The 9,684-nt window shown below is 42.6% G+C and overlaps 2 non-coding genes across 2 annotated transcripts; one reads left to right on the forward strand and one right to left on the reverse strand.

Annotated features, from left to right (window-relative positions):
• The first annotated feature begins 4,439 nt into the window (after positions 1-4,439).
• Positions 4,440-4,521, forward strand: TRNAS-UGA (transfer RNA serine (anticodon UGA)). The gene has a single exon. It is a non-coding gene; the product is annotated as a tRNA-Ser (tRNA).
• Positions 4,522-5,373: 852 nt separating this feature from the next.
• TRNAL-AAG (transfer RNA leucine (anticodon AAG)) lies at positions 5,374-5,455 on the reverse strand. The gene has a single exon. It is a non-coding gene; the product is annotated as a tRNA-Leu (tRNA).
• Positions 5,456-9,684: the final 4,229 nt, after the last annotated feature.

Genomic DNA, 9,684 nt, shown 5'->3' on the forward strand with positions numbered 1-9,684 from the left:
TGAGTTATCCACAGATTTTCCTCTGCTTCTACCTTCGTTCCCTTCTCTTCTTTTAGACCCTTTGGGATCTCCTCACAGCCTAATTCTAATTCTCAACAAATCCCTAACTCTCTCAGCTTGGAGGGTCTCGGGCTGTCCCAACAAACTGCTTCTATTTCGACAGAAGCTACAGAATTGATTAACATCGCTTGGGCTCCCGGCACAAGAAAAGCGCATAAATCAGCTTGGTCTCTTTAGACAAGCTGGTGTGTGGGGAAATGTATCAATCCCTTTTCAACAGATCTAACTTTTATTATTAATTTCATGGCGGCTGAAGCCAGTGCGGGTAAGTCGTATAGAACTATACACCTCTATAGATCTGCTATCTCTATGCATCGTCAACATATCAATGGCAAGCCCATTGGAAAGCATGCCGTCTCCTAAAGGGAATTAAACTTGCCAAACCACCTTCATCCAAATACACTTTCCTATGGGATGTTTCATTAGTTCTAAATTTGTTCCTCTCTTGGCCCGAGAACTCAGATCTATCTTTAAAAATGCTCTCTGCTAAATTGACCATGTTGTTGTGCCTCATTTCCTTTAAACGTGTGTCTGATGTGAAATCACTAGAGGTTTCCTCGTGCCAATTTATGCCTATAGGTGTCTTATTCCACATTACCAAGCGCACAAAAAACAACTTATGTACAGTATTTTATCTTTTCTTTCCTAACAAACCAAAACTCTGTGTGGGACTTTGTTTAAAGGAATGTGAGAAACGTAATTTTAACCTAAGAATTTCCTCCCTCCCTCAGCCCCTGATTTCGTTCTGTAAACCCCACAGACCAGTTTCTTCAGCTACCTTAGCTCGTTGGGTTAAATGGTTCATGTTCCTAGCGGGTATTGATAGTTCCATCTTTGGGGCCCGTTCCTCCAGGGGTGCCATGGCTTCCAAAGCCTTTGCTTTAGGTTCTAGCTTAGAGGACATTCTGAGGTCGGCCGATTGGTCTAATGATAATGTTTTCAAAACATTCTATTGTAAACCTGTTAGATCTGCTACTTCTTTGGTGGTTGAAATGCTTTAAACTAGCACAATAGGAGCCTCCGGTCTTGACATAAAATGTAGATTTTCCTAGTAATTTATGAAGGAAAGTCTTAATTGTTTCCTGTTGCCAAGACTTGTTATCCTTTATCCTCGCAATTTCTATTATTGGCTCTATTTTTCCTTTGTTTCATGACTCTATCTGAACTGCTCACTCAAGAAAAGAGGGCTGCTTGCAGTCAAGAGGGTACTCTATGGTCCTTTGTGTTGTGCTATTGGTGCTGTTTGTGCCTACTTTTTTATTCCCATTGGTTAGCAAATTGCTAAGCCTCTTTGGAAGTGTAGTTTCTTAAATGCTGCTATATTATTAAAGTATGAAAAGAATGCATAATACTCACCTCCGTGTCGTTAATAAAATTAAGACTTTCTTTCATAAATTACTAGGAAAATCTACATTGTCCACGTGTATGCATTATCATGCATGAGTGCATATGTATAAAGTTGGAACAACATCCAAGCATGATAAGGCATGTTTACGCCTGCTCATCATGCATGATATAGCCTTCGTTTTGGTTTATTTATTTTTGTGTCTATCATTCAAAAATTTCAGAAGGTAATCTTGGAGCGGTAAATAAACAATATATGTGCGCCAAATGGCTTTTTTAAGAATGGAGTCGCCAGGCTGCATATTGCAGCTGCCGTGCACCCCCAACCAAATTAAAAAGAAGATTGCTATTTTTTAAAAGACCATGACACGAGGCCTGGAGCGTCGTGAATAATAGAAGTCAACCTTAGGTGGAACAGCAGGGAGTGAGCAGAGCGATGGGGGAGCTACAAAGGAGGTCCAGCTGGCTGGGTGGGAAAATAAATTAGAAACCAAAAAGGCCAGGGAGGGACAAGCTAGTTGGGTGGGAGGGAGCAACACAGAGCATTCGGTATGCCTGGTGTTTGTGAGGGAAGCAGCACACAAGGGACACTGCGTTAAAACACAATCCCATGGATTGGAAGGATACAGGTTATCCAATCAAAAATACAGTAAAGAAGCTACAATCCAGTGGAGGGACAAAAACAAGAAAAGGAAGGAAAGCATTAATATGAAGAAAGCAGAGCATATTAACCAGTAAGCAGTGGCGTGGCACAAAGCGGACTGTAATTTCACGTATTTTCCACAAAAGGTCTCTATTGAAACAGACAGTGAATAGCTGTTTCCAGGCTAATAGCTGGTTCTTGGTGGGACCTAAATCCGGGTGAGGATGGACGCGGAGCAACAATGGAGAGTGGAGATGTGGGGAGGTGCTCAATACCATTGATCGTCAAGGTGCGCCTGTGAGCAGGGAGGATTGTGGTAGAACAACAAAAAATAAAAAAATAAAAAATAAATCCGAAAGATACCATGGGTGGGGGAAACAATGGGTGAGCTCGGAGGGAGGGACAACTTAGAAAGCGTGGGGTGTAAGAGGTGTGAGGAGCGAAGCAGCACATTGGCAAGAGAACAATAAAGCCATGACCTGCTCAAAACAGCCATCGAAGGATAGAAGTTATCCAAGTAAAAGGATGGTAAAGAAGAAAACTATGCTCTAGGGGATGGACATATCTTAGAAGGTGAACGAAAGCCATATTATAAGAGTCAAGCAAACAAAACTAACAAGAAAGCCAAGGGAATATGCAATGGACTGACCCAAAACCACTTTAAATATGGATATTACATGCAACAGTTCTGTAGATGAGACATAAAAGTACCATTGGTTAAAAAGTTAGCAGTGATAAAGCTGTTGTCCTTGATATGAAGCTCTCATTATATCCTGTATGCCTTCATGTTTGATGTAAACATTTCTGAAAAAAGGTTTACTGTAAAGAAAAGGCACAAAGTGAGCCATACGGTTGCTTGGGATCCAAAATCCACATATCTGCTGTGAGTTCTCATTACTGGGTGCAAAGGACTAAGTTGTCAAACCTCATATGCAGGGACACTTGAATGATGCAATTTTGCGGTTGCTGCATTGCCACATAATTATGATTTTCCTGCATCTGCCACTTAATCCATCATCTGCTGCATAATGTGGAGACTTTAACATAAAAAATAATGCTAGCACAAAATATGTTGCATTACGCCACATAATTTGCCTATTCTTGCTGCATAATTTAGTAAACCCTGTTACATAATTTGGTTCTTTCTCCCTCATAATTCAAATTGCAATGCTCATATGCATGAATTTCAGCTAGTCCTGGCTTTTAAGAGATCAGCTTTTTAGTTGTGGTGTTTATTCCAGTATTTGTTATGGGTTTCTTAATTCCAGCATTGAACCTTATAGTAGTTTTAAAGTCTAGGCCTGCTAAAGGTGTCACACATGACATGGATAAATTGACACCAGGCCACTGGAATTGTGCAGCCGCTGCCATTTCTGCATAGCTATAGATCTGCCGCATTTGTCACATAATCCATCATCTATTGCATTCTCTGCAGATATTAACCAAAAAATAGTTTCTAGCTCAAATGGTAGAAAAGTTACTAAAACCCAGTGGTGCGTGTTTCCCGACAGTGAAAGGCCGTTTGCAAAGGCCTTTCACTGTCAGTCACCTTTCTGTTGCTTATTGCTGAATTTGGGTGTTGAACTGGTACTAATGAGATGCACTCAATGCCCAACAGTGTTTACAAGTTTAACAAGCATTTGCAATGCAATGGGTCTCGCATTTGCTCGACGTAGACCTATTAGCATTGTAAAGTACTAATCAAACTTTTATTGCCACATAAATTGAAAATGAAAAGTAATAAGCGAGACGATTTAAAGCGCATGGCATGAGCATGAAGATATACACAAAAGGAAACAGAAGTTCGCTCGTCATCAAACGTATCAGCAAATGTGCAATTATCCATGTAACAAGGCCGATGTAATTCAAAGAGTTCGACTACTGCCCAGCGAGATCGCACTGCGTAGGAAATAAAAAAAAAGCAGTCCAGAAGCCATACGGAAAACATGGAGGCTAGTATGTTTTCAGTAGTTGGTCCGTGCGCTCGAGGAGCGCTAAACACCATAAAAGGCATGATTTATGTATGCCTTTCACAAATGAAAGCAAGCAATTGTTAAAAAGCAAGCCCATGAACCAACCAAACTGATGGGCGTGGTTAAAAGAGAGACTACAGCTGGCTAGAGTGCTTGTGTGCTTCACCCTAAAAAGTACAAATTAATGAAGTAATACTATTTAAAAAATGTGCCACATTACGCCACATAATGTGCCTTTTCTTGGCACATAATTTACTTAAGCCTGCCACATAATTTGGCCTTCTCCTGCCACATCATTTCAATGGCCCTGCTTGACACGTTTGGTGCATAGATGTTTTGCCACAGAAAGTCATCTATGGTGAATGAGAACGAGGCTGTGCATGAAGTTGAGGAGTAGGCTGGAAGAACCTATGTATCAAGTAGTCGTGGCCGAGCGGTTAAGGCGATGGACTTGAAATCCATTGGGGTTTCCCCGCGCAGGTTCGAATCCTGCCGACTACGAGATTTATTTTGCTGCGAATTCTTTTAGAAAATATGACATGATAATGTGGTAAGGTATTGTGTGAAATAAGCAGCGCTTCCATCCTCTGCACTCAAACTGTTGTATCAAAATGTCCTTCTTACGAATGATGACGCGTTATTGCCATATTTCTCCAGTACCAACTTCTTCACTTCGTTAGGTCTGTGCTTTTTGCCCTTCTGACAATGGTTCTCTCCGGACATCCTTTGTTTCGGCCTCCCGTCTCCGTTTCACTACACCCGTGGACCTATATTATGATCTATTTTTGTTCCCATTTCCTTCTCGCCCTACTTATTTGGTAAAATAAATTCATATTCTCTTTCCGAAAACCTGCTGTTCCGAGGCCACGTGCCATGGCTCTTTATACAACACACACTGCACGAAGGGATTCATGACATCATTTTCAGCGAAAATACAAGTCCCAGAATGCAAAGTGTCTATTCAGTAAACCCCAGCTAATGGGCAAGACATGGAGCCACTTGCCAATCTATTCTGGCATTTTTATTTTTTTACAGCTATTTAAGAACTTTGCGAGCCTTGCTTGCCCTGTAAGCCCGTCAGAGGGAAGGGGCTGGCCATGATGATAGAGGCTCCGTCCAGCAGTTGTTAGTGGGAGCCGTGTGCTTGTGCGGGTAACTTTGGTACTGACTGTATGGTATTAAGTTCCGTTTTACTTCATATCTTACTTACACAGACGGGAGTCGAACCTTCGACATGTGTTTAACAAACTAGAACCAGTAAAAGAAGAAAATATGTGCGATCAGGTTTTCAGTGTACAGCACGGTCTCCATTTGTATCTAACAATACTTCATGAATTAAAAAAAAAAAAAGACTGGCAGCGGTGGGATTCGAACCCACGCCTCCAGAGAGACTTGAGCCTTAATCCAGCGCCTTAGACCGCTCGGCCACGCTACCACATAGAACACAGGTGTCCTGTGCACTTGGAAGTGTCAGTAAGCAGTGCGTTGAAATGTCATTTTGTTAACAATTTTATGACAAGACCGGAGGCTCCTATTATGCTTTCTTTTCCTGCTTTATTTTAATAGCAGCCAAGAGGAAAACACCAATCCCAGAGGTTTGCGCAACAAGCAACCAATGGGAGGTAAGAACAATAACATTAACCAATCAGTACACAGTATTAGATAACCTATACCAATCCTGACTGCAGGCAGCCCTCTTTTCTTGCTGCTCGCAGTCAAGATAAGTATATCTTTCGTTGCTCCATACATTTACTCTCATTTCAATGTGTTTTACTATTCTATGTTCATATTTTATTAACGTTTTGTGTTACCTATGTTTACCTGATATTCGCGTGCCTTTGCGGCCCCAACCGCTCTTTAATTCTTTCATTTGCGCGTGAAGGGAAATCCTACCTCGTCTTTGGATTCGCGCCGCCGTGAACGTTCTATTCTGAACGCCGGCTGACGCGACCTTCATTAGCCCGGTCTTCGCATTCCGAGCGCATTCCTAACCGCATTCCGGTCTAACGCTTGCATTTTAAAAGCTTTTATTGCTTTAATTAGCTTCTCCTCTCCAGGAAACCGGCGCTCAGCTTTCAAGACACTTAGCGAGCCGCCCTTCGTCTTGCTGACGTTTCTTTTATCATTTGTTTGGTGAGTCTCACGCCCATCAAAATTTAAAGCTTGTTCTCCCAAATTAACTCCTTTTTTACCAGTTCTTTCTCTTCTTCTCCATAGCTATGGATTTCTCAGAATATTTCAAATCGAATGATGATTCTGAAGATGATTTTTCTTATACTTTAAATAATTTCATTCAATCCTCAGTTAAAAAAGCAGTTTCTGCTTCTATGGGAAAAATTTCTAAACAAATTCATTCCACCGTATCGTCCTGTTTATCCCAATCACAAGTGGCCCATTCTGCTGGGGAAAGCAGAAAGCGCAAAGCCTCGGAGGCTTCTTTAAACCAGGCTAACGCCTCGTCTGTGCTTATGGATGGTGAGTCAAACTCACTCATGGTAGAGGACGAAGCTCCTCAAAGGCCTCCTACTACGGAGGGGAATAAAAATTTGGGTACTAAAAGTAAAAACAAAACAAAAAATGTGTCTAAGACCTAAAAAATTGTGATTGAGGACATTAAGGACACCGATGATGATGGTGATACCAATTCTTCCTCCTCGGACATTGAGGACGATAACTCCTCCAATTTTTGGATTGGCCCTCCCCCTAAAAAATCTAAAACAACATCAACTAACCAAACCCATGCCCCCCTTTTAGATTCTGATGGCAATCCCATGTTTGACCCTGGTTTAATCCACCATCCCAATTCCACCGAATGGTTACCCTCTGACCATGTCGCAAACTATATCCTAGCAAAACTACGCCTTCCTCTAGATAAACAGGTACGATCAAAACTACGTTCTGAATGTCCCAGACCCTCACTCCCATTACACATCACCGCTACCCCTGCCATAGATCCGTCCCTCCTAACCTTCTTCTCCAATTTTGGTAAAGATCCCCGTAAAGGGGTAGACAGAGCCTGGGCTCTGTGTCAAGACAAAGTCCTTGATTTGGTCGGTCCCTTATCCCGCATTTTTGACCTAGCTGAATCCGCTAGAACCAATGACAAATCAATTGATCCTGAAGAACTGTCACTCTGGACTCAGAGAGCATTCTGTTTACTGGGTAATGCGAACTCAGCCATGACTCACGAACGTCGTAAAGGACTTTTGCTCAAGCTAGATCCTAAGCTTGCAAATCTGGCATCTAAGGATCCAGGAGCTAAAGCTGATGGCTTACTATTTGGAGATAACTTCATTAAAGAATTAAGCAAATACGTCACCACCTTTGCTTCTATCAACAAAGCCCAGCAGTCACTTAAAAAAGTTTTTAACTCACGGGTTTTTGCCAGGGCCGGTAGAGGAAGAAGCCGCTCCACCGGCCGGTCCTTCAGAAACCAAGGCTTCAGAGGCTCCTATAGTTACCAACAACAACAGCAACAAGACTTTCGACCACAGTTCTACCCCCAGTGTTCCAGAGGATTCAGAGGGAGGAATCAATGCAGGTCCTATAACAATTCAGGTAAGCCAACCTTTTGGCCATCTTTCTATAGGAGGTCGTCAAAAAAATTTTCTCCACAAATGGATGGAGATTACCTCAGACCCCTGGGTTCTCAACACAATCAAAGGTTATTTAATAGAATTTTACGAAACTCCCTTTCAACCCTCCCCCCTTCTTCCCCTCAAATTTTCAAAAGAAATGTCAAATCTCATTTCTACAGAAATACAAGAGCTTCTTCGAAAACATGCTATTCAACCAGCGTGTCCCCTTCCCTCAGGATTCATAAGCCCACTGTTTTTAGTGATAAGAAAAAACAAGAAAATCAGACCAGTCATCAACCTCAGACAATTCAATCAATTTGTTGTTTACCGACACTTCAAGATGGAAACGATTCTCCATCTAAGAGATTCGCTCCTTCTCAACGACTGGATGGTCCGTCTAGATCTCAAAGACGCGTACCTAACTGTTCCCGTACATTACTCTCACAGAAAGTTTCTCCAATTTCATTGGAATCACCGCACCTATCAATTTACCTGTCTACCCTTCGGTCTTTCATCAGCCCCCTGGTGCTTCACCAAGCTAATGAAACCTATCGTAGCCCTTCTTCGATCTCAAGGCTTCAGAATGATAATCTATTTAGACGATATTCTTCTAATGCATCACGACATTTCTATCCTTCGATCCCAACTCTCTTACGCAATCTCTCTTCTTTCGGATCTAGGCTTTCTAGTCAACAAAGAGAAATCGATGTTTACCCCGTCTCAGACAATGGAATTCCTAGGATTCCTGATCAATTCCTCTCAAGGTCTTCTTCAACTCCCGATCTCAAAAATAAAAAATATCAAATCAGAGATAACCCTATCTTTACAGCAGTCTTCTCTCTCCCTCAGGTCTCTTGCAAGGATTGTAGGTCTTCTTTCTTCATCGATCCAGGCAATTTTTCCAGGCCCTCTTCACTATCGGGCTCTTCAGTGATTAAAAATTTGTTATCTGCGCAAAGGTCTTGCTTATTCAGATTTCATCCCCCTCGACCTCGAATCCCATACAGAACTTCAATGGTGGCTCGACCATCTCGAAGCCTGGAATGGCAGGACCATCTTTGCCTCAGTCCCAGATCTTGTATTAGAATCCGATGCAAGCCTAACAGGCTGGGGCGCAAGATGTGGGCAGATATCGACTGGAGGCACATGGTCTCGACAGGAGTCTTCATTGCACATCAATTATTTAGAGATGCTTGCAGGCTCCTTTGCAATAAAAACTTTCACCAAAAACAGAGTCTCTTGTTCCGTACTTCTTCGTATGGACAACCTCACAGCAGTAAAATACATCAATCACCTTGGCGGTACAAAATCCAAACCGCTAGCAGAACTAGCAAAGAGCTTTTGGGAATTTTGCCTTCACCGAAAAATTTCAGTTCAAGCAGAATACTTGCCAGGTTCTCTCAACTCAGTTGCAGACTGGTTTTCTCGTCATCTTTCCGATTACAGCGACTGGAAGCTTCACTCTTCAGTCTTCAATTCTATACATCACAAATGGGGTCCCTTCCATACAGACCTGTTCGCATCCCGTCTGAACACACAGCTTCCTCGTTTCTTCAGCTGGAGACCAGACCCTCACGCTCTAGCGACCGATGCGTTTCTTCAACAGTGGCATCACGCAACGCATTATGCATTTCCCATCATGGTAAACAGAGTCCTCTCCCATCTCCGACGTCAAGAAGCCACAGTAGTTTTAGTAGTCCCGTTGTGGCAAGCACAAGTGTGGTATCCCACTCTCCTAGAATTAGCTGTTGACTTCCCTGTCCTTCTGCCCTCCTTCCCCTCCCTTCTTCTCAATCCGCAAGGTCTTCCCCACGACCTCATTCTCAACAAAACCCTTCTCCTATCCGCCTGGAAAGTATCAGGTCTTCCTCATCTTATCCAGGAATTTCACTCGAGGCTTCAACCTACATCAACAATTCCTGGGCTCCAGGCACTTCCAAGGCTTACAAATCAGCTTGGTCCATCTGGTCTAGCTGGTGTTTGGGAAAAGCATGTGATCCCTTTTCAGCGGATCTAACTTTGATAGCTAATTTTCTTGCCTCTCAAGCTAGCGCCGGCAAATCTTACAGAACCATCAACCTATATA

Source organism: Pleurodeles waltl, chromosome 12 (genome assembly GCF_031143425.1).
Source record: "Pleurodeles waltl isolate 20211129_DDA chromosome 12, aPleWal1.hap1.20221129, whole genome shotgun sequence".
Classification (NCBI taxonomy): domain Eukaryota; kingdom Metazoa; phylum Chordata; class Amphibia; order Caudata; family Salamandridae; genus Pleurodeles; species Pleurodeles waltl.